Below are 26,329 nucleotides of genomic sequence, written 5' to 3'. Positions count from 1 at the left end.
TTCTATCTATTATTGTTGAAATGTCTACGTGTACCTTCAGTTTTATCACTTTTCCTCCATGTCTTTGGGGGCACTATGTTTAGGTGTGAATATTTTTGTAACTGTTATAGTTTCATAATGTTTTAACCCTTTAATATTATAAAATGTACCCCTATATCTCTAGAACCATTTTGAATCAATTGTGTCTGATATTCATGTACTACAGCTTTCTTTTGGTTGCTGTTTGCATGATATATCTTTTTTTCTATTTTTTTACTTTCCATCTATTTGTATCTTTGGATCTAAAGTGTGTGGAACATAGTATATACAGATAGTATCTTTTATTTTTAATCTTTTAAATCCCTTCCTTCAGATAGGATTCTTTAAACAATTTACATTTAAGTTATTGTTGATATAATTTAGTCCATAATTTTACTTTTTGTTTTCTGTATGTCTCATGTCTTTTGTGTTTCTGTGTTTTCTCTCATTTACTGCATTATTTGCAGTAAGAAAATATTATCTAATGTAACACTTCAATTTCTTCTGTCATTGTTCATTAGTTAGTTTTCCATTATTAACGATTTATCGGGGCTGCCACACAAATCTTATCTGAATATGTTTCAGATTTATTTCAGTGAGATATCAAATCATGATTCCCATTTAGTTTTATTTCCTTTTCCTTTTTGGTGGGGTTAATATTATATGTATTTCATAAACACATGTTACTTACTCAACAATTTTAATTATTATTATTTTATAACTACATCTTTTAAAGAAGATAATAGTGGAGTGCAAGTATGTATTTATAGCTTTTGAAATATTAGCCATCTATTTGCGGTGTCTGTTTCCCTTCACTTTTTTCCTGTGGGTTTCAGTTACAATCTGGAGTTATTTACCTAGCCCTTTGCTGCCTTGCTTTCACCTGTCTTCTTTGTGCTAGTACTGAAAAATATGTTATATTTTTATATGGTATGAGTTCAGTAATATAATTATAAACATGTTGTGTAATATAATTAGTTTTTAAATCACCTAAAAGAAGAAAAAAAATGAGATATGCATTTGTACTGTCTTTTATAATTGCATAGTTGTCCTTTGCAGTGCTTTTTGCTTTTTCATCTGGACTTGTATTACTGTCTGGAATCCCTTTCAGTAAGCCTGAAGAACTTCCTTTCATATATCTTGTAAAGTGGGTCTGCTACCTACAAATTCTTATAGTGTCCTTTTTGTTTGTTTGTTTTTAATGTTTATTTTTGAGAGAGAGAGAGACAGTGTGAATGGGAGAGGGACAGAGATAGAGGGAGACACAGAATCCAAAGCAGGCTCTGAGCTCAGGAACCTCAAGATCATGACCTGAGCCAAAGTTGGATGCTTAACCAACTGAGCCACCCAAGCACCCCTGTTTGTTTTGTTTGTAATGTCTTCATTTCACCTTTATTATTTTTTTAATGTTTATTTATTTTTGAGAGAGAGAGAGACAGAGGAGACAGGGACAGAGCTGGAGTGGGGGAGGGGGAGCAAGGGAGGGGATACAGAATCTGAAGTAAGCTCAGGGCTTTGAGCTGTCAGCACAGAACCCAAGGCAGGGCTTGAACTCACAAACCATAAGATTATGACCTGAGCTGAAGTTGGACTGAGCCATCCATGTGCCCCTCACCTTTAGTTTTTAAGGGAGCTTTGCCAGATACAGAGTTCTTGGTTAACATTTGTTTCCCCTTTATAAACATTTTGAATATATTATCCTACTGCCTTCTGCCCTTGATTGTGTCTGATGAGAAATAAGTTCCTATTCTTATTGGAGTCCCATTAAGTAGTCATTTTTTCTCTTGCTGCTTTCCAGATTTCTCTGCCTTTAGCTTTCAGCATTTTTACTATGACAAGTCTGTTTGTAGATCATCTTGTGTTTATCCTACTTAGATTTTGGTGAGTTTCTTAAATGTGTAGATGAATTCTCATCGAATTTTAGAAGTTTCCAGACACCACTTCTTTAAATATTTTTCTCTGCTTTCCTTGTGGCGCTCCCATTCTGTGTACATTGTTGTCCTCAATGGTACCCAGCATTCCCCTCCAACCCCCCACCCCCACCTGCCACACACTAATCAGCCTCAGTCACTCAGAGCTTAACTGCTGGGAAAATGATGGAAAATAGGGACATTCTGCCCCACAGGGAAAATGCTATAACCCTTTTTATTTTATTTTATTTTATTTTATTTTATTTTATTTTATAACCATTGCCTCAGCTACAATAATCGAGTGGATTTTTTACACTACGAGCCATACATAGACATTCAGACTCCATATTCAGCCAGCCACCTGAGTGAACTCAGGATGCTAAATTACATATATTTACTGAAGACTTAGGGTGGGAAAAGGCATTTTTGATCTACCTCAAGAAAGAGTGGTTGAGTAAACATGGGGCCTGTTGAGGGAGCACAGAAAAACCAACCAAAAAAAGCATCAAAGTTGAAGTCAAGAGAACTAGATTCTTGTCTCAAGCATGTAATTAACTTTCAAAGTTAATTTGGCTTAATCACTTAACAGCCTTTGGCTCAAGTTTTCTAATATTTAAATTGTATGGTTGAGCTAGTTATTTTTTAAGGTGATTTTCTTCATTAAATTGTAGATGACTTCTGCTATAATTGTCATGGGTACTTTTTCTATCTGATCACTTTCTGGTTAAGTTCACATATTCATGAGTCACCTCCCCTTACCCTTAAAGCCAAGAAATTATTCTAACTTCTGCTACTCAAAGAAAGCAAACTAGCCCATTTAGACTTATTTTAAATACTCTTAAATTTAATTTTCAGAGTTATCTGTGTTTCAATTTCTGATGATCACACAGAAACAGAAGAAATGATGGAAGAATTATACTTACACAAGAACAAATCCCATTCCATATTTAAGTATCATTTCAGACACAAGTTAGAATGTATTGCTAATCTTTTTTCTTACTTCTGAGTGTATGTTCCTATAAAGTATGGACAGTATCATTTTTAACCCACATATCTAGAATATTAAATGTAAAGCACAGTGTTTAGGGATATGATGAAAGTTATCAGGCAGAAATATCATTGTTAATTAGCTTAAAAGATAAAATCTAAATAGAATATAATATATAAGTAATCGCTAGGTTTAAGGAATATTAATTAGGTGGACAAATAAATGTGTTTGAATAATTGGAAATTATTATTTTTTAAATATTTATTTTTGAGAGAGAGACAGACAGACAGAGTGAGAGTGGGGCAGAGGCAGAGAGAGAGACACAGAATCTGAAACAGGCTCCAGGCTCTGAGCTGTCAGCACAGAGCCTGATGCAGGGCTTGAACTCAGGAATGGCGAGATCATGACTGAGGCCAAAGTCTAAACTTAACCAACTGAGCCACTAGGCGCCCCGGAAATTATTTTTCATAAAACATGTTTAGAAATTCCTTTTATATGATATTTTATTGATACACAAATATTTGTACTGCATTTCATCTATGCATATAGATATAAGAAATTATATATACATAACAATGTATATTAGCATTTCTACTATGCATTAGTAACATATAAATGTGCAATATGGACAGAATACAGTAATGTGACTACTAATCTTTCACACTTTACATTTACACTTTGATAATCAATTTACTCTGATTTCTTGTGAAGCCTTCAGGGTAAAGTTATATTAGTGCATAACTCAGTGCTTTTCGAATTTTAAAGTGTCTTGGACTTCCCTGCAGCATATGACACTCTATACAAAATCATTCTCAGGAAAATTGGTTTAGTAGGTCTGTGGTGAGGAACAGAAATTACAGATTTCACTTTCTTCGTGTCATTTTTTAAATTGAAGTATTATTGTATTCCAGTTTTACTTCAATTAAAAAAATAGGGGTGCCCAGTGGCTCAGTCAGTTGAGCATCCAACTTCAGCTTAGGTCATGATCTCATGGTTCCTGAGTTTAAGCCCCATGTCAGGCTCTGTGCTGACAACTCAGATCCTGGAGGCTGCTTCTTATTCTGTCTGTGTCTCCCTCTCCCTCTGCCCTCCCTCAGATCACACTCTGTCTCTCTCTCTCAAAACTAAATTAAAAAAAAAAAATTAAAAAATATTTTTAAAAAATAGACACTGGTGTGCCTGGGTAGCTCAGTTGTTTAATAATCCAGCTCTTGATTTCATCTCTGGAATGATCTCACAGTTTGTGAGTTCAAGCCCCATATTGGGCTCTGTACTGAATAGTTTCTCTCTCTTTCCCTACCCCTCCTGTGCTCTCTCTCTCCCTCTCTCACTCTCTCTCTCTGTCTCTCTCTCTCAAAAATAAATAAATAAATAACTTAAAAAATAAATTTAAAAAATAGACACCAAGGGAAGAAAAAAATTCTGCAATTTTAATAGGTAACTGTTGAGAAATGCTAACCTAGTTTTTCAGTTCCTTCAATTGCAAATGAGCTTGGATAGAAGGAAACAATAGAAACTCAATCTTCCCTGACTTGAACTGAAGCAACAAATCAAACCTATTATTTTTTGAGAATAGAAGAAAACAACAATAAATAATTTCTTTATTCTATACCTACAGAACAATACCATTATATATTATCTCTATGTTTATTTTTACTGTGAGTTTTTTGGGAGTGGCAGTGTATCCACTTTTAAACTCAGTTACTGTGCTTTCCTAGGTGATAATGAAACAGGATTTCTGATGAAGGGAATAGAGATTAAAGTTCATTTATTTAATTTCACATTCAAAGTAGAATTTTACTTATTTTATTTTCCAGTGTTTTTTTTTTTTCAGTCTTGGTCAGATGTTTCAAAACATATTACTACTTTTTTCTTTTCCGTATTGTTTTGGTTATTTTTAGAAGTTCTCTGTTAAGTCTTAAAAAATGACTTTGGCAATTTCTCTTGATATTTGCCATTCTCTTAATTCTATCCCATTACTCCCATTTATGCCTTTTTGTATCATGGTAAAGTATCCCCCTTCTGCCTCTAATGTTTACATATGTCAAATGCTGATGTGTTGTTCTAAATAGAAATGGTTACTGTGGCAGCTGTAAGCAGGAGAGTGGTGTAACAGTGTAATAAATAGTCCCTAACTAAGCATGTATAAGGATTTACACACTGCAGCAGCAAAAATTGAGTCACTCAGATAAGAATGTTAGAAAGTCTTTCCTTGACCTTTACTTAATGGGTGCTCATATTTCTACACAAACACATTACTGCAGTAGTGAATATATAGCAATCATTATTATTTATGTGCCATGCTGTTGTAAATACAATCATAGTTATTAGCATTAATTCATTTTTACAAAATGCTTCTAACATACTGTATTACAAATAAGAGACAAATTTTCATCCCTTTCTGCATAACTTCTACCCTAGCCTGTCTTAATTTGTGTTTATAGATAAGCTTATGTAACTGGAAAACTCACACCCATTTGGATTATTTTTTTTCCACTATAAACGTTTCAAAATGTGTAACTTGATCCTGATGCAGGAATACATATAACTTTTTAATTTTACACCATCTATATTTGCTCAGAATATCAGGTAATCTTAGGTACATTTACTTTCCCATGCAAATATATGATGAAGTAGAGATTGCATGATAAATATGCTTGGTTAAAATCAAACATTTCAAGTAATGTCAGAATTGCTTAGACCTTTTGGTCTAATTGGAAACTCATTTTACTTCCAGTCCCAGAATTTTCTATCTCTTTTAGAAAAAACTTAAAGTTTAGTTTCCTATTAATTAAAAACAGACTGCTGGTAACATTTTGCAGAGATTCAATATTGCCTTTTCTGTATCCATGTTTATCCATGTTTTGTCCTCCTATAAGAAGAGAATTCCAATTATATCAATGTATTAAGTATATCAATATATCAATTATGCCAATTATATATATAAATTACATCAATGTATCAATGTATTGGTTATATCAATATAAAATATATCACTGTAGCAAAATCAAGCTACAGTAATTTTCTAATCTATCCTTGCAATTAAGTCTGAGCAAAGAACAGTAGTGGGGGAAATTCTAGAAAGGCTCCTTAAAAAGAGGGCAGAAATTTAAGAATAAAACCCTCAGAAACATTTGCTTATTGTCCCCTTCTTTTATTACCAGTTTTCAATTAATAACCTCTAGCCATGGCTCTGTCTTTTCATTCTGCCTGTTCTTCATCTAGTCTATGCTGTCATGACTGTTCATCTCAATGGTAGCCATCTCACCGTTTTTCATTTTCAGTTTCTTATTTTCTTATGTTTTCAACAATCCTGAGCTTTACTGTCAAATTAATGTGCTTTCATCATTTCATTGTTCTGTTAAAAATATTTAATTTGCTCTGCATTGTCATATACACCTTTAGTATTTAGGACTCTCCTCAATTTGGCTACATCATAACTTTCTATTTCTTTCCCTCCAGTTTCCAATATAAATAAATTGTTCCTGTGAGAATAATCTATTCAAGATTATCTGTTTTCCATGTCTTTGCACATAGACGTATACTATATCTCACTTTGTACTCAGATCCAAATATTGCCCATTAATTGTTTCCCTGCTCAAAGCCTTTGTCTTCCATGGAGCTGAGCACCCTAGTATACTATGAATTTTCTTCCTCTAAATGTTTGTATATATAATATAATATATAATATAATATAATATAATATAACATAATATAATATAACATAATATAATATACCTGTTGGTGGTAATGTTCATTTTAAATCAGTCAGATACAACTTTATATTGCTAGAGAATTTAACATGTCCCTTATCTTTCCAAATACTGCAAAGACAGGAAATACCTCTTATAATATCTTGCATACTTCATAGCCTATATTCACAACATCTAACATATTTGTCTTGGTCTAAGCACTAAGAATGTTCTTCTCATATATCTAAATATCTTTCACCACAGTTTTCATATTTAATACAGTTAAGCTGATATTTATATAGTAACTAACAACTTTTCTCTCCATCCTAGTAGTTTGCCTTTAGTTCTTTTCACAGAATATTCCAATTAATCTTCTAGTGCTCCATGACTTTTGTGAACCTAAGCTGTTATCCTCAAATATTCTAGATTTCCATGGTAACTGGGAGATACACACACACACACACACACACACACACACACACACACACACACAGAAATTACAGTGTAGTACAGTTTAAACTAAATATTCAGGCAAAAACATTTAATTCCATTTTTTAGAAAAAGCTGCCAGGCCAGTTAGATTCCTTTCATAGATGTTTCTAACTGGAGGGAGTAAGGGATAGTGTCTGTTTATTTCTTGGTCAGCAGTTTGAATATAACCCCAAAAACAACAGTTATGTTAAGACACAAAAATTACAATATAGACTGTCAATTCCAGACAAGATTCTATGGGTTCTCCCATATTGTATTAAAGTGCAAGAGAAAGAAAAGGAACACAATAACTTAATTTCTTGTTTTGGAGCCTGAGTTACCTGGAACTCTCTTGATTCTTGAAAGTTTTATTTCGGGGCGCCTGGGTGGCGCAGTCGGTTAAGCGTCCGACTTCAGCCAGGTCACGATCTCGCGGTCTGGGAGTTCGAGCCCCGCGTCGGGCTCTGGGCTGATGGCTCACAGCCTGGAGCCTGTTTCCGATTCTGTGTCTCCCTCTCTCTCTGCCCCTCCCCTGTTCATGCTCTGTCTCTCTCTGTCCCAAAAATAAATAAACGTTGAAAAAAAAAAAAGAAAGTTTTATTTCATTTCTGTAGTAAACACAGTACACTAATAATAAATTCCTTCTCATATTAAGTTGAATTGAATTTCTGCCAAATACAACTTAGAGGATTCTACTTAATTTAACATCAGTGTTATCTAAGTGTTTTTAAAATTAAATATCATGCTACATTCTATGTGAACTACTTAGTAATTATTCTTTCTAGTGGTGGACCAACAATGGAGCAGTGAGAGTGGTTTGTCCAGGGGTACAAAAGAACACAACGTTGTCTATAGAAAGTTTATAAGCAATAATAAAATCAATTCAACACTGATATGATTTATTTTAAAAATCATTTTGTGTTAGGAAATTTAAAAAATAAAAATCATTCTGTGTTGGCAATCTTACTAATATCACTGATTAAATATTCTTCCCTGAAAAAAAATTTTTTTGTTGGTCGATATTCTAGAAAACTGCTGCAGTTATTACTGATTGTATATAAATTTCTAAGCTTTTAATTAGTACATTAATGTTATTTATACTTTGGTAAAATTTGTATTCCTTGCAGATATTATTTGGAGAACTCCCCCCAAAAATATAGTGATCTTTCAACACACTGGGGCTTCACCACATGAGTCCCCAAGGGCGTTCAGAATCATTTGAGCTTGCTTAGGGTACAATTCGTATATCATAGCCCTCTAGGATTCTGTATACCATTTTGTTACTTGTATATAAAAATTAAAACACAGTGACTGTAAATACAAAAAACCAGAACTCCCATTATTTTGGTGAAATCACTGTATGTGCATACCCTTCTTTGAACTTTGTAGAGTGCACTTTTAATTTTTTTATTTTTTATTAAATTTTTTTTAATATGTATTCATTTTTGAGACACAGAGAGAGAGCATGAGTGGAGGAGCGGCAGACAGAGAGGGAGACACAAGATCTGAAGCAGGCTCCAGGCTCTGAGCTGTCAGCACAGAGCCCAATGTGGGGCTTGAATTCATGAACTATGAGATCATGACCTAAGCTAAAGTCAGATGCTTGACTGAGCCACCCAGGCACCCCTAAAGTGTACTTTTTAGATGGGTTTTTCATTTTGTATTTATGTCCTTTTTAAACAATACATAAATATAATAAAAACCCTTTACCTTTTCCACTTATACTGTAAGATTTCTTTTAATTTAAAAAATACATTTCTTAGTTTTTTTTTTTTTTCAACGTTTTTATTTATTTTTGGGACAGAGAGAGACAGAGCATGAACGGGGGAGGGGCAGAGAGAGAGGGAGACACAGAATCGGAAACAGGCTCCAGGCTGTGAGCCATCAGCCCAGAGCCCGACGCGGGGCTCGAACTCACGGACCACGAGATCGTGACCTGGCTGAAGTCGGACGCTTAAGACTGCGCCACCCAGGCGCCCCCATTTCTTAGTTTTTTAATTTATGTATTTGTTTTATTTTTACTTGAATGATTATTTATATAAAAGAAAATGTTTTCTGCCTTTCTTTTCAGGCAATTGTTACTATTTGTCTTTTTTTCATGATTATTAGTAGAGAGGCTGGTTTAAAATGATCTACTAACGAAAGTGTCAAATATGCCCTCCTCCTCCTTCCCTAAGAAACGCAAGCTACACAGTGGATAATAGAATTTTTGAAAAATACTTTATTTTATTTTATTTATTTTATTTTTTTAACGTTTATTTATTTTTGAGACAGAGAGAGACAGAGCATGAACGGGGGAGGGTCAGAGAGAGGGAGGCACAGAATCTGAAACAGGCTCCGGGCTCTGAGCGGTCAGCACAGAGCCTGACGCGGGGCTCGAACTCACAGACCGCAAGATCATGACCTGAGCCGAAGTCGGACGCTTAACTGACTGAGCCACCCAGGCGCCCCCCAAAAAAAAACTTTATTTTTTAAAACATTTTCTTCTCTCTCTCTCTCCCATATATACACGTACATATATGTATGTATGTATAAACACACACACACACACACACACACACACACACACACACACACACACAAATACACCAGATTGCTTAAGTAACATAAAAAGTGTGGTTTACCCATGAAAAGCATGTTTCATTATTTTCTCTTAAATTTATCTCACTGAGTCAGTAAAATTCTAGTATTTCAATATTTTACATCAAGCTACTATTTCCAAAATGACATGAGTATCTGTTTTCATTTCTATCTCTTTTATTTCTATTTTCTGTAAGTTGTTTCTACAAAAGCTTTTGAAAAAGGAAAAATGGCTACCAGCACCTGTCTCGTTGTGAGAGGCAAGATCTTATCACTGACAGCTAATCAATAAAAACAAATGAAAAGTAATAACATCAGACTTGAGAAGTAAGATTTTTATTCTTAGCCTGAAGCGAAGGTTCACCAATATGCTAAAATCAATCTTTCCCTCAGACCGAACCTAAATCCTAATCGTTAAATCTTTAAAAGTACCATATGCAGAGCGCCCTGCTGCCTTGCACTCACAGTACAAAATAGAAGACTGTCACTGCCGTTCTCCCCCTCAGGCCCTCATAACCAAGACAGATCACCACGCAGGAGAACACCTGACCCTGAGAGTAGAGAGAGCAAGGCATCTGCAAGACTTTTCTCGCTAAGCAGATTATAAGCAACCTCCTTGTACCCACTGTGATGAAAGTCATTCTGGGCTTTCTCAGAAGCAGGCAGTAAACTGACCAAATGCAAAGCAGGATGGTGATCAAGTACACTGCAAATAATGGCCAAAGGGCTAGAAGGGAGCTTGCATATGCATCATAATCTATCACTAGTAAGACAGAAAGAAGAATGTATGCCTTGCCTGGAAATTATTTGCTTCATCAGAAGAGAGAAAGTAAAACCCATAAAAGCTTCAAAGTAATGTTTGGAAGTTTTCTTGTAGATGCAACTTGTACACATTTGATTATTTAAAAACAAATGTTAAGAAACCATTATTCCCTGCATGTGCCTTCATTCTGCTGAATCGTGAGTCTTCAGTGAACCCTGTCTGTTAGCAGAGTCTCACAGAGTGGTCCTAATCATCCAACACAGTTAATTAGAGTATCAGTGCACTTGAAAGAAGTCAGAGTGTTCAGTATAAGATATTTGGCAAAAATAATAAAACATATTCTCACAAGAGCTCCATAATAATCTTACTCATTGTATTCACTAATTTTTTCTTAGATATAATGATAGAATAAATGCTTACTCATGTTGGCATGATCAGATTTCAATAACCAAAGTATAAAGATCATGTTATCTTAAATAAATTCTCATAGGAAAAGTGAAATAAATCATTTGTCAAATAGCAAAATCATTTAGCAAACCATTGACAGTTGTGGCAAAAATTCTTTCTCTACAGAATCTGTAAAAAATAATTTAGTTTTCTAAAGTTCTAGCCATTTTATTCTAGTATGTTATTGGGTTAAATTACTTGACTTCCATTTTATCTTCTTCTGGTATTTGTTTTTCTCCAAATTGCTAAAACTGTGATTTCCATTTTGGAGAGAGAAAGGGAGAGAGATAGAGAGAGGGAAAGGGAGGGAGACAAACACACACAAAGACAGAGAGAGAGAGAGAGAGAGAGAGAGAGAGAGAGAGAGATGATAGATAGATAGATAGATAGATAGATAGATAGATAGATAGATAGAACACAACCTTATTTCAGAACAAAGTAATCGCACCTGCAGTAGTGACCCTGACAACAGCATGAAAAGCCTGTAAGGAGAGAGTTGGGGCCTACCTTTATCTCCTTACCAAGGCTTCTGCATTATCAACATTACTTCTACACCCCAGGCTACAAATCATTTTCCTGAATTTAGTGGTATTAATTATATGATGTCCTTCCAGGTTTAGTCATAGGAGGGGTTCAGAGAATCAATTGAATGTCGGTAGCCCTAGAAATACCATCTGATAGTATGCCTTCATTATGCTACCGAGAGACCTTAAGCTTAGAAAGGGCAAGAGCCTTGGGCAGAGTCACAGAATTTGTTTTTAATAGTGGCCTGCAATCAAACAGACCTAAGTTAATCATCCAGATGCTATTAGCTCAATTTGTCTTCTATAGTTCTTTCTTTCTCTGTTTATTTGTCTCTCTACCTACCTACCTATGTACCCAACTTTCCACATATACATAGTCTGGATGTAATGACCAAGTGCTCACATTTACCCATTAACTCACCCATTGATTTTACTTGATTCAACTTGACTCAACTTTAGTCAGGCTTTTCTCCTCCTTTATAGGCTCTTGAACGTTAGCTCACTCTTTAGCTTAGGCAAACACTAACAAGCATAACCTCGTCCATTAAAGGCTCTTCCTAAGAATGGACTAACCGCAGGGCAGAAAAATTCCTATTCATCCTTCCCCAGTCATGCCATCAGCTCACCTGTCTCTGCTTACCCTTCCCCATCACAAAGTTCTTTCTAGCCCTGCTTATGCTTCCCTATAAAAGAAAGATCTTTTTCTGTTTAACTTTGATAACTTTCTGGAATGTTCCAACTATTCTCCCTATTTCAGTAGTCTTTTTGGATAAAATCTCTCTTAAGTCCAGATTTGTTACTTATTCGACAGTAATAAATGTCTTAAGTTGTATTCTCAAAAAGACAAACGTTTTAAAAAAGGTATTTTCTACCCAACAGTTATCAATTTCTAACTCAATCCCTTTTCATATTCCTGTAGTATGAGTTCCCCACTTTCAGTTTACTAAAACTGCTATCTTTTAAGCTCACAAGTCTGTTCCAACAACTTATTCTCGATCCTCAACCTGCTTGTATTCTTACCATGAATTTATGCTTTAGCCAACCCTTTCATCTAATATATATCTTGACTTTCATGAGAAGTGCTTCTCTTTTACCTTTGTGCTATATCTAAAATGCACTATACTGAAAACTTCAGTCTTCATTCATTTCCCCATCTCTTTTATTGAGGCTTTCCTATTTGGTCTCAATTGATCAAAGTTTCTTTGATTTTCTCTTTTTATTCTTGGACAAATCATAGTTGTTTTTCTTCCAGAGTTTCATTTCTAGAAGTTTCCTTCTAGAAGATTTGTTTTTCATGATCTTATAGGATATACAAACAATAACTTTCCGTCTTTATAGGTAAACATATAATCCATATACTGACCTTCATTCCAGAATTTTGACCACTTAAGTCAAGATGGTATTTCCACAGAGATAAATTGATATATACAAACTGGTAAAAATGGGTTAAAGTAATGTATGGAAGGAGAAAATTCAAATAGGTTCTGAAAGCTTTCATAATTTTCTGCAAGGTATGTTATTATGCTTCACAAAACTTTCTGTATTGAACTATATATTTTATAATTTCTTTGTCATTCTTAAGTAATACTGGCTCTTTGTCAATTTCATCAATTTGGATATGGATTGTTTGCAATGTGGCTTATAAATGATATCCTCATTGTAGCTGCTCCACCAGATGAAAATAAATATGTTAAATAATATATTATTTACTTCAGTTACCTTGTGGATTTTAAAATTGAAATGTCAGCAGGTTGCGATTCACTTCCAAACCAAAACACATATTAGCACAACAACTTGGTTTCTTATATCTGCAGGGTTGCTTCTTAAATATGGGGTTCACTGACCACTTGCATCAGACTCATGCAAGTATGTATGTGTGTGTGTTGTACATGTATTTTAAATACAAATCCTTGGCATCTAAGCAAAACAGCTGAATTATAATTTCCTGGAGTGGGGCTTGAATTTTTTTTAAATAGGCTAGCCTTGTGATTCCCCTTATATACTTTTGAGTATGGGTATCACTGATACTGAGAAGTGAACTACTTCACTCCTATCTGCCACTATCTAGAAGGTGTTTAGAGAGAACACAATCAGGGAGAGCATACTCCGCTCTCCATCTGGCCTGATAAGGCACATCAGATCTGTGTCTTGCAAGCATTAAAATCCTCTGCTGTCATGGGTCTCAAATCCGCAGCACCATGTAATGGTGAGGCCCTACAAGATGACTTCATCATTGCCCCTACTGTGTGGGGTTGCAGAGATAGCAGCAGTGGCTGTAAGAACAGTTTGGTCCTCAGGGCACCGCTCTGGGATTGGGGAGTGCCAGGCAGGTTCTGTCCTTTCAGCCAAAGCAAGGGTTTTCCTCCCCCACAGCTGTTTCACTAACACCACTTAAAGTCCCAGCCAGGCTTCCCTGGGGCTTCCACGTGTCCTGAGAAAAACCATAATCCTAACATTTATTTTATTTTATTTTTTTTTTAATTTTTTTTTCAACGTTTATTTATTTTTGGGACAGAGAGAGACAGAGCATGAACGGGGGAGGGGCAGAGAGAGAGGGAGACACAGAATCCGAAACAGGCTCCAGGCTCTGAGCCATCAGCCCAGAGCCTGACGCGGGGCTCGAACTCCCAGACCGCGAGATCGTGACCTGGCTGAAGTCGGACGCTTAACCGACTGCGCCACCCAGGCGCCCCCTAACATTTATTTTAAAAATAAAATGGAAAGTATCCTCTTTTTTAAAAGATATAAAATTGGGGCACCTGGCTGGCTCAGTCAGCTAGGCATCTGACTTCGGCTCAGGTCATGATCTCGTGGTTCATGAGTTCCAGCCCTGCTGACAGTTTGGAGCCTAGAGCCTGTTTCAGAATCTGTGACTCCCTCTCTCTCTTTGTCCCCTCCCCAGCTCATGCTCTGTCTCTGTCTCTCAAAAAATAAATAAACGTTAAAAAAATTAAAAGAAAAGATACAGAATTTTGCATGTGGCATCAGATCTGCTAAGTAAGCTTTAGTGCTCTCTATATTCATAGAATTTTTTGTACAATATTGTGAGTTCCCTTGCATTCACATCTGATATACTATTTTGAGCCTCAAAGAGTTCAGATTTTTACCTCACTCAACTACTTTCCTAACTTGGACCAGTCATTTCATATGTCTTACCCTAAGTTTCTTTATTTGAAAATTATCTTTGGCTAACTTTCAAGCTTCAAAATTTATTAATTCAATTCATTGTTGTACCCCAACTCCCAACATATAGTAATGTGGTATACACTTAACTTTTGAACAACGCATGTTTACACTGCACAGGTCCACTTACATGTGGATTTTTTTCGAAAAATGTGGTACAATACTGTAAATGTATTTTCGTTTAAGATTTTCTTAATTATATTTTCCTATCTCTAGCTTATGTTATTGTAAGAATACAATGTATAATACATATAACATACAAAATATGTATTAATTAACTATTATGTTGTCAGTAAGGCTTCAGGTCAACAGCAAGCTACTAGTAGTTAAGATTTGGGAGAGCTAAAGTTGTACCTGAATTTTCTACTGCACAAAGTCAGCGCCTCTAACCCTTGTATTGTACATAGGTCAACTGTTTTATTATTGCTTAATTTGTGTTGGATTGTCCAAATAGAAGACTAAGTACATGCTCTAGGCAGCAGCAGAACAGAGACTCCAAAATTATTTTGGAATTAATTTAATTACCAATTTTTTTAAGAGAAGCCACTATAGGAAATAAACTTTTTCCTGGACATTTATTATTCTTACATAAATGTTCATTTTTTTAGTTATTGAATCATAAATGGCTTCAAGAATATCCAGGTTATGTTTATACTTAGGGCATATACATGCTTAGTCATGCACATGCTAATTACTTATGGGTAGAATCTTATTTAGTCATCTAGTTTTTATTACATCAGTAGTAACTGATGTAGTAACTACTACATCAGTAGTAGTAGTATACTGATTACATGAGTATAACAATTAATATTGGCATGTAGTTTACAGTGGTGCTCTAACTATTTTGGCCGAAGTTAGTATACTGGGATTATTGCCATTCCATATAGAAAACATCCTTATGTAATTGTTTTTCATCATTTAACAGACCTTCTATTGTATTTGTGAATATATGATCATTACCACATAATATTGCATCTGTATATGGCTGACCAAATGTGATCAGCTAGAATCATATAGCCTCTCCAATTATAAACCAGGCATAATTGAGTGCTAAAATTTTACAAATATTTATAAAAATAATACATAACAATTATAGGGGTTAAAATTAGATAATTATTGATAATTAAATCATGATTTGAGATCAAGTAAAAAGATAACTTTGAGATAATTCTATTTTTTGAATCATATGGGATAGTAGATAAACCTTATGGTATGCTAAGATTGAAAAAAGCAAAATATTGAAGCCAGGTGGAATATATGAAATATGGAAAAACATATTATTGAAAGTACTGTTCTGTAAGCAAATATAAATAATTTCAACACAATATTTTAAGACAGAGATGAAGTGTAACTTCCAAGTTTACATCAACTGGAGTTTAGTTAATAGCATAATAAAAGAAGAATATCATAGAACGATACTATTTTCACAGTATAAAGTAGATTTTTTTTGTTTTGAGTTTTATTGACTTAATATTCCAAATTTTTTTGATGTTTTAATTGAAGTACTGGTAAGTTATATATTTCCTATTCTATCTGCAAAACATCCAAAATGAGATATTACATTGTTGTACTCCTTCTAAAGTAACAAAATAAGATGATTCATATATGAAGAATGTTACTGATTAGACTTCAATGTATATTTTTCTGTTAAGTTTATTATTTTTGCAAGAAAGTGATGAACTTTTTATAAATTATATGTACATACCTCATATTTTCCTTGTAGTAATCAACAATATAAATTTTTGAAAGGGATTATCATAATTGTGTAATCTACAATAATAATATCCTTTTGTACACAGTTAATGGAAACCCATATGGAGTGCTTTTTCCAAATGAGTTTTGTTAGCATCCAATAAAGTAAGAAAGGCAATTTTAGCTAAGTCATCTCATGAACTTAACTGTGAGGAGTGAATAATGGCTACAATGCAGATACCTAAAGCAGACATGACATTTAACATGTGTATACAAGGTGCTAATGAAATGAGGCAATAATAAGAAAGAAAGAGAATATGGGAGTTTAATGCTACTATCTACTATCTACTATAGTATATAATCTTAGTAACCATTTTCAAATGATAAAAAGAGGGTCATTTTATTTTGGGAAGTGGCAAAAAATAAAGATATTTTGTTTACAAATCTGTGCACCGTGATCCATAGCATTAAAGTGAGAAAATTAAAATGAGTCATTGCCAAATTAGGTGAGTTATCGACAAAATAGATGTATTTTCATATGAAAATGAACTATATGGAACATCTGTGGCATAAAGTATAAAATTTGTAAAATCAATGTAAGTTCAGTTTATACCCTCTTCTCTTAACTGTATATTTCTACTTTCATTTATCCTACATCCTTTCTCATCACGCATCTTGAAAATCAGCTTATATTTAAGATCTTCACTTTATTCTTTTCTATTCAATTATCAGCTACTGAAAAATGTTTCATGGCCCTCTCCTCTTACTTTTTATATTCTTTATTCATGATTCCACATCTATACTTTTCAACACTGATGCTTCCAAATCTACAGCTTTAGCCCAGACCTCACTACTGAGTGTCTGACCTACATTTTCAGTTGGCAGTACTATGAATACAAAAAATTTAACCTAATCCAAATATAACTGAACAATCTAACCACCATTTTCCTTACACCTATATTTTAATAGATTACCATTTCTCAAGTCATTATTAAGGGTCATAAGACTATTTTCTCTCTTACTCTTTCCACATTCCACTAGTCATGAGGTCTGACTTCCCCTTTTAAATACTTATGGTTTCTATTCTTTCATTCATTCCATTAATTTTGTTTTAAATCATGACTTCTGTAGGATTTTCTCTCTATGGACTTCACAAAAAATTAATCTCTGCTATTAGAGTGATGTTTCTCAAAGGCATAGTGACCGTGTCATAATTTCTTGCTTAGCAATTTTCATCTGTGTACATTGTCATCAAGAGCTTTGAAGGTAAGATTAATTTTAGTCCCAATAACTTTGTGCAGTGTGTAAACTGTAACAGTTGCTTGATAATCCTTTTTTCCCAGCATTATTATACCTCCATTGGTACTCACAGTTCAGTGAAATCTGGAGAAAGTTAGAACCCATATACAAAGACTCAGGTTGTAATAAGACAGACATTGTCAGTAATGGTAAGAATTTTGCAATGGCAGGAACGTTCAATCTGTGGCTACTTTATTGCAAAAAGGCTAAAAGAGGGAAAAATATTGGAACATTTATGCTCTGCCAAATGTGGGAAAGTCAATATAAATTAGGATGGAACAAATGGTAATCTATCCTGTTAACCTGGATAGTAATATGGGTAATCACTTAGTTCTTAGACCCTCACCTTTATATCACCATCAATTCACTTTTTCATTCATTCAATAATTGCTTAGACATTTCTATCATTTTTCAGGTACTGTAATAGGCATGGGAATCCATGAGGGAGACATTTGAGTAAAGAGCAGAGGATTTAATGAAGTGGAATCAAAGAGATATGGGGGTAGGATAAGATGGAGAAGATCATTCTAGCTAAAGGGAGTACAAAAACCTTTGAGTAGCAGAGTGCCTGATATGTGCCATGAGCAGAGAGTGCAGTGTAGCTGGAGTTAACAGGGAAGTCAAAATAATTTGCTTAGTTTTTGATTTATTGAATTAAAACTTCAGAAGACTGAGACTAAAGTTGAGTTACCCAGAAATTTGCAGAGTTAGATGCTCCTTCTTTCAAACCCTATGTCCTTTCAAACCCTATGTTCCTGAGTTCGAGCCCTGTATCAGGCTCTGCACTGTTAGTGTGGGGCCTGATTGGGATTCTCTTTCTCTCCATCTATCTGCCCCTCCCCAGATTACCTTAGATTATGGGTAAGTGGTTCTGTGAGAATTCTGCAGATGAGAAAACACTGCTAATAAATTTTAGCTTGATAAATGAGCGATGTCTTGCAATATGAGTAGTATGTGATGCTGAACAACACATGATCACAACAGGAGCCAATGGTTCTTGAAATTTGCTTTGATATACAAGTGCTTTGGATTACAAGCATGTTTCCGGAATGAATTATGCTTCCAAAGGAAGGTTTTACTCTAATGGGAAATAATCTAAATAATCACCATTATGATTTTAAAAGAAGAGTGACAAAAGGACCCATAAAAACAACCATGGATGTGAGGATTATAATAGAGGAATTTATCTCGGTGAGCAGGATGATTTTGTTGTTTGAACACTCTGGTGTATACATCTTCCAAGTCTGTATCTATCAGATCATTTATTTTTTTTTTCTATTGGATCATTTATAATTTAGTCCTTTTATTGCTTCCCAGAACTGCTTTTCTTCATTCTTCATCTTTGAGATTTATACCAGTAACACATGGTAGGATATTTTTAGTCATATTTTACTCCTCTTGTGCAACACTGTTAAAATATCATATCTTACTGATTTCAAAGGTAACATACTCAGTCTAATACATGCATTCTAAATATAATTCTTAATTTTAGGAACAGGTAAGGTGCCTATAATTAAGCTTCATGATCACATATAAAATAATAATTTTGGTAACCAAAATATAAATAACACATGAGTCAGTATTTTCTAAATTGCATTTCCTGCTCTGTACATAAACTAATATTCTAAGGCACTTCAACATACATGTCTATGTCTTGCAAAGGTTGGCCTTTTGTATAATTGTAATGGATTTCCATGACATGCTGTGCAAGCCCTTAATACTCAAAATACATTATGCACTGCCTCTCTTAAGCATCTGAAATTCTACCATAAAAATGTGGCCTAACTGAGGTGTTTATGTGAACAGATGTCAATATATATTGACTTATCAAGTTTTTCCCCTGATAGTTAGCATTGAGCATGGGATGGGCATTTTTATAAAAGGGGTGGGCAGATAATTGTATTTCAGGAGCACTGCCTTAGGAGGGTAGACTTCAGAGAGTAGCTGAGTTACACATTAGGCAGCCAGTGTATTAGAGGCAAACTGAGGACTTTGAAGGCCTAAGTGTCAGTAGAGGGCAGATAGGATGTAAGTAAATTTTACTTAAAATTATTCTTATTTTGAGGGGCGCCTTTGTGGCTCAGTCAATTAAGCACTGGCCTCTAGATTTTGGTTCAGGTCATGATCTCACGGTTCCTGAGTTCGAGCCCTGTATCAGTGCACCTATGCACTGTCAGTGTGGGGCCTGCTTGGGATTCTCTTTCTCTCCATCTATCTGCCCCTCCCCAGCTTGCTCTCTCTCTCTTTCAAAGTAGAAAGAAAGAAAGAAAGAAAGAAAGAAAGAAAGAAAGAAAGAAAGAGAAAGAAAATCTTATTTTTGCAGAACATGCATCAGAGCAACTGTTTCTTGAATAACTTTTTCTTATTATTAAAGTGAGTTTATCAGTAAGATAATGTGGCTTTAAATAGTAAGATAATTTGGGGGCGCCTGGGTGGTTCAGTCAGTTAAGTGTCCGACTTCGGCTCAGGTCATGATCTCAAGGTCCATGAGTTCGAGCCCCTCATCAGGCTCTGTGCTCACAGCTCAGAGCCTGGAGCCTGCTTCAGATTCTATGTCTCCCTCTCTCTCTGCCCTTCCCCCACTCATGCTCTGTCTCTGTCTCAAAATAAACATTAAAAATTTTTTTAAAAAAAGTAAGGTAATTTTACACGGAGGTTTTAAGAGAAGAATGTTGATTTGGAGTGGCATGAAGAGATAACTGGCTTATCAAGTCTGTCATATATTACCAAGGTGGCTCTGAGATGAGGACACAAGTGATAGATATAAGGAAATTCAGTAGAACTCTCTGAAGACAAGGATTAACCTCTACCTCCAGTGAAGCAGAGAAGGGAATGCTGAAGAGACAGGTTTTTATATGAATATTTTAGCATGTCACATAAAAGTGATATTGTAGACAGTGTCCCTATAATTTGTCTTTCTTTGCCTCGTTTACTGTGAGCTTTGTGACCTGCACTTTAAAATATTTGCCCTCTTTGAAGATTTATGCTTAAAATAAAATTTTGCTTAGTTCTCTAGTATGACAATGATTTAAAAATCTTTGTATTTCAAACCTTTCCTTTGAGCACTTCCTGTTACAGTGTATTTAAAAAATGACTATGCTAGTAGCTCCACATAGTATTGTTTTTGTTATTACATGGTTTTTATACACGATTGCAAATTAAAGTCATTTAAAAAATTCATTCTAGTTCCCCATGACAGCTCATGCAGTTAAAAAATAAACATGCAGTTAAAAAAATAAAAAATAAGCATCCTATATATAAAACCACAGCACTGACACTGTAAAATGTTGTATTAGGTGTCAGGTCTTATTTATTAATACCTGTTTTTCATTTAACAGCCAGCTGTGACATCTTCAAAACCAATGCCAACAACATATAATTGTGTATTACTTTGTGGACATTGTCATGCATGTGTGTATGTATGTGTGGACGTGTGCATATACATGAACATAAATGTATATATGTATATGTATGGCCTTTGACTGCACATATTTGTGGAGGTCATTTTGTACAAATTTTCTTTGGGAACATTCTATCTCAGTATGAGTAGGCAATTTCAAATTTCTACGCTTCATAAATCATTCATACACACACATCTTGTCCATTTCTGTTTTGTTTATTTAGCACTCTGATGTGGTGATGAGCATTATTGAAAGGACAGAGGTTCTTTGTCACAGGGAGACAAATTCTGGAATAAAAGGTTGTAATCATAACTTTGGAGTTTCTTCAAAAGTAGAAATGAATCTAAATAACTTCATTGTCAAGAAAGGTATTATATTGAGCATGAAGTTCCATTTGTGATTGAAGTTAACATTATAAAAATTTTACGATCATGTTGGCATGTTTTTTTTTCATTTTTATTACTAAGTGATCTTCTATTGGTAGTCTTTTGTATCAATTATAATCAAATTAAGCTGTAGTAAAGAAAAACTATTAAATTACACACCCTAGTTGTTTAACACTAAATATGTTGATCTCCTTTTAAAAGACATTATTATATTTTTCAGATGCACAATAACCTCTAGAATGTTGGACAGTGCCTCAGTGAATGACTATGATTTAGAGTAAGACCAAAGTAATTATGTATGTGTAGCAATGAAGCATCATCAAAAATCATTTTAAAATGTGCTAAGAAACATTATTACCATTAGAAGGAGAAATAAACCTATTTTCTGTAAAGAACATAGATGAAACTGGGTTCTACATCACAGAGAAGAATGTATTAGATACAAGTGATGCAGTATGCCTCTGTCTATACTATTTACTATAGTTCATATATTGAGTACTTTATTTTTTGTGGGATCCTATTGAAAGAATAGTAATAATTTAGAATGGCTCAATTATAATGACTCGATGTGGGTAATAACTTATAATAACTTTCCTTTTTTTCTCTCTTACTTGAAAATTGAAGACAACGGAGCTGAATTTTACGCAAAAAAATACATTGTGTTACCTGTTCCCTATGCACTTATTCTTCTGAAGGAAATTTTAAATATGACAATACAGACTAGATTTCAAAATATACCAAGTAACAAGGTAAATGCTGACATAACTTTTACTCAAATTACATATTGTTTATTTTATTTTTACAAGAAGCATAATGTTATTTTTAATTAAAAAAAATCACAGGAAAAGAAAACATTTAATTCCAGAACTTTTCCTTTTGGAATTATCTTAGACAATAATAAAAGGTACATTATTATATCCAAAATTACATACATATTAAAACATACATTCTTTTACACCTTAATCTATGATATTTTACAAGAACTTCATTTGGTTTTTCCCTTATTTTTTTAAATCACTGGTATTGATATACCAAAACTTTAAGTGAGGATAATTCCAAATAAAATTCTCATATAACATTAACATTAGGATTTGATTTATGTATTTTAAAATAATTCACATTAATTTCAAAGATGATAGTTCTGGCAATAATGTAGAGGTGTTCTAGTTTCCTCTAAGAAGGAAAGTCCCCTAATACTTGACAATACTATTTATCAGGACCTACTAGATGGTAAGAGTTAAGCTAAGTAGCGAGCAAAAGGGGCATGGCTTCTGCCCTACACAGTGATCCAAGTCTACAAGGAAACACACATTTATAAATAATAGCAATAAAATATGAAGGTGGTCCTGGTTTTTAAGAATCTGTAACAAGCATCCTAACCCAGCCCAGGGTCTCTTTACTTACTAAGGACTTAGGGTCTCTTTACTTACTAAGTTACTTTTCAGCTGAGTCTTGAAAGATGAGAGCATAGATGCAGGTGCAGGAAAAGAACATTCTCCTGAAAATAATAATTTCATAATGTAGTTGTTTTAAAATTTGAGAAGGAATAGGATGTTCAAGTTTAGTATTGACTGATTTTAAAAAAGTTTAGTATTGACTGATTTTATAATGTGGGAAACAGATGTGATGATTGAGGCTGGCTTATAGGTTACAGGCAACATTAAGAAAATTTGAGATTTGTTCTGTGTGCAATGAGAAGCCAGCAAATATTTAAACAGGGTGATGGCAGAATCAGATTGGTATGTTTGGAAGATCCATCTGGCTATATTATTTGAGGTTGATGGAAGAGAAATATTGACGGAAGCTTTATAAATAGTTGAGACAAAACAAAAACAAAACCAAGAGACCTTGATCTGTGAAGGAAGGAAAAAGATAGGCATTAAAAATAAGAGTCAAGATGTGGAGACTGTATTAGATTCCTAGGGTTGCCATAATAAAGTAGCACACAGTGGGTGGATTAAAGCAAAAGAATTGTTAACTGTAGTTCTGGAGGCTAGAAATCCAAAGTCAAGGGGAAAACAGGGCTATAGTCTCTGAAGCATCTAGGCAGGAATCATTTCCATGTCTTTCTTTAAGCTTCTGGGGGCTGCTAGCAATCCTTAGCTTCCCGTTGCTTGCAACTGCATAACTCCAATCTTTGCCTCCTTCTTTAATGGAATGGCATGTTTTCTGTCTGTGTCTCTGTCTCTCCTTCTCTTCTAAAACTACATATTGGATTTAAAGCCCATCCTACTCTAGGATGACCTCATTTTAAATAACGATATTTGGAAACCATCCTATTTCCAAATATTACACTCTCAGGAACAGAGCTTAGGACTTCAACATATTTTTGAGGTTATGCATTTCAATCCATAACTGTGACCAGTGTGCTAGTAAGAATGAAGGAAACTTGGAAATTGAGAATAATCCTGGGGTTTATACCTTGGAAGATTAGGTTGATTGTATTCTTTAGCACAGATGAAGAATACCAGTGAAGGCGCTTGGAGAACACAAATAATATGTAACTAATTGAATATATTGAATTTGAGAGCTTTATAAGACACAGAGCTAAATATTACACAGAAATGTCTTAAATGAGGAAAAATGTGGTAATTTGTAAAAACTGAAAACTTTTAAGAAGCAACTGTTCAGGAAGAATTAGAGAGATGAGATGCAATAATCAGAACTCAGAGAAAGTCAGGAAAGGATTGTAACCTGGTAGACACTGTCCTAGAGAAAGACTCTTAAGGTGTAGGGGTTGGAAAATATTGTCCAACGATACCAAGATGTCCAAGGTAAGGGCAAACCTACCTTTGGCTAGGAAAATCCACCATTGCTTGCTAATTGTACTTAATTATTTTTCATTGGTTAAAGAAGATAGAAGATAGAAAGGCATAATAATTTAGAGAAAATCCTGGAGCCTGACTAGCATTCTTACCAGGGCTAAGTGACCTTGAGAAAGTTACTTAATCTTTGTGTACCTCAGTTTCTTTATCTATAAAAGTGGGATAATAATATCACCTTATCACTTACGAGATTTAAATATAAATGAGTGCTCTATGAGTAAAATTTAAGGAAATGGGGAATCTGGTATAACATATGTTTTCAGGGTGTATGTTACTGATAGCTATCCATGATTCACTCTCCCTTACAAGTTGAAATATTCATGGAACATAGATACAAAGTAGAGGATTACTGAATCAATGAATATTGATTAATAACCCTCCAGAAGGTTATCCACTAAGAGGTATATATGGGTAGGATCCTGAGTCAAAAAAGTGAAATCAAGAAGTAAGTCTGTAGATTTCTATCCATCCTCTCAGTATATGTACACTTTAACCTGAGATTCTAGGTGGTTCCTTACTAAAAGAAGGAAAATACCAGTCCACAATGTAGGTGTAGTTCCTGAATTGACCAGGACATTTCACACACTGTATCTCATCAATACATTTCTTTATACATCTCCTCAGGGACTAAAATCATCAATGATGGTTAGCTTTATACTCATATTCTTTTTGTTGTTCCTCACCTTATTTTCACAGTACTTTAGGACACAAGGTAAATGTAAGCACTATCAACTTAAGTATTTATACATTTTTATACCCTGAAAGGTCAAGACCAGTGAAAAGGAAGAATAGTGTAATAAAGCCTAATAACATATGCAGTTATTAAATTAGTCTTTGATTGCAAAGAACCCAGTGTGAGCAATGATGTAACACATGATTTAGCTTATACACTTCCCACCACCATAGAGCTGTCACTAGTTGCAAACTGGATTCAGTCATTTTTTTCAATAATTGTCATGTTCTGTTTAAAAGTAAGGTGGTTTTATATTATTAGAAATTGAAGGGAACTGCATGATATGAACATTTGTGTTCCCCAAGAACTCATGTGTTGAAATCCTAATGCCCAATATGATAGTACTAGGAAAAGGGACCTTTGAGAGGTGTTTGGGCCATGAGGATAGATCCCTCATGAATGGGACCTCAGACAGATCCCTAGCCCCTTCTGCCACGTTAGGGTACAAAGTCTACTACCCAGAAGAGAGCCCTCGCCTGACCATGCTGGCACCCTGATCTTGGACTTCCATTTTCTAGAACTGTGAAAAATAAATTTCTTTTTTTCTTTATAAGGAGCCCAGTTTATTGTATTTTGTTAGAGCAGTCTAAATGGACTAAGACAGAAATTGTGTTTCTTTTTCCTATTACATCTCTAACAGTCTATATAGTACAACAAAATAAACTCTTCAACAGAATCCTACTGCCAGTAGAAAGTTAACAGGCAGTATGGAAGCAGACATATGACCAGTGATTTTCCTATCCTATTTCTTTTGAAGCCCTCTGATAAGAAAGTCTTTGTAAGAGTATCAGTTGAGGAGAATATAGTGACTTTCTGATAGGAAAATGAGAATAATTCTAGTCCAAGGTTCTTAACTATAATAGATCCAGTTACTCTTTTTGATCAAATAATTTTTAATATGACTCTCACTATTTTAACATTAAAATTCATTGCTAATGAAAATTTTCTATACACTTTATTTAAAAAATAAAAAAAAGTTTTTGTCACGGTGTAAGGGAGAGATAAAAGAAAAACAGTTTATACCATAACCATGTGTAAATTCCCAGATATGACCATACTGATATACATAATAGTTATCTACTAGGAAATACATCAATTTGTAAGTGAAATTGTTTGAGTTAAGAAGTCATTTTGTACAAGGACCATGAGACAGTTTAAAAGCAGATGTAGGAGTAGACATTAGAGTAGAAATAGCTCCTTGGGAAAATAAATAAAGCTTTTATTAATAAAAGTAGGGGCGCCTGGGTGGCGCAGTCGGTTAAGCGTCCGACTTCAGCCAGGTCACGATCTCGCGGTCTGTGAGTTCGAGCCCCGCGTCAGGCTCTGGGCGGATGGCTCAGAGCCTGGAGCCTGTTTCCGATTCTGTGTCTCCCTCTCTCTCTGCCCCTCCCCCGTTCATGCTCTGTCTCTCTCTGTC

The sequence above is a fragment of the Herpailurus yagouaroundi genome, unplaced genomic scaffold (genome assembly GCF_014898765.1).
Source record: "Herpailurus yagouaroundi ecotype Mexico unplaced genomic scaffold, PumYag 28, whole genome shotgun sequence".
Classification (NCBI taxonomy): Eukaryota; Metazoa; Chordata; class Mammalia; order Carnivora; family Felidae; genus Herpailurus; species Herpailurus yagouaroundi.
Note: the sequence above shows the minus strand (reverse complement) of the source record.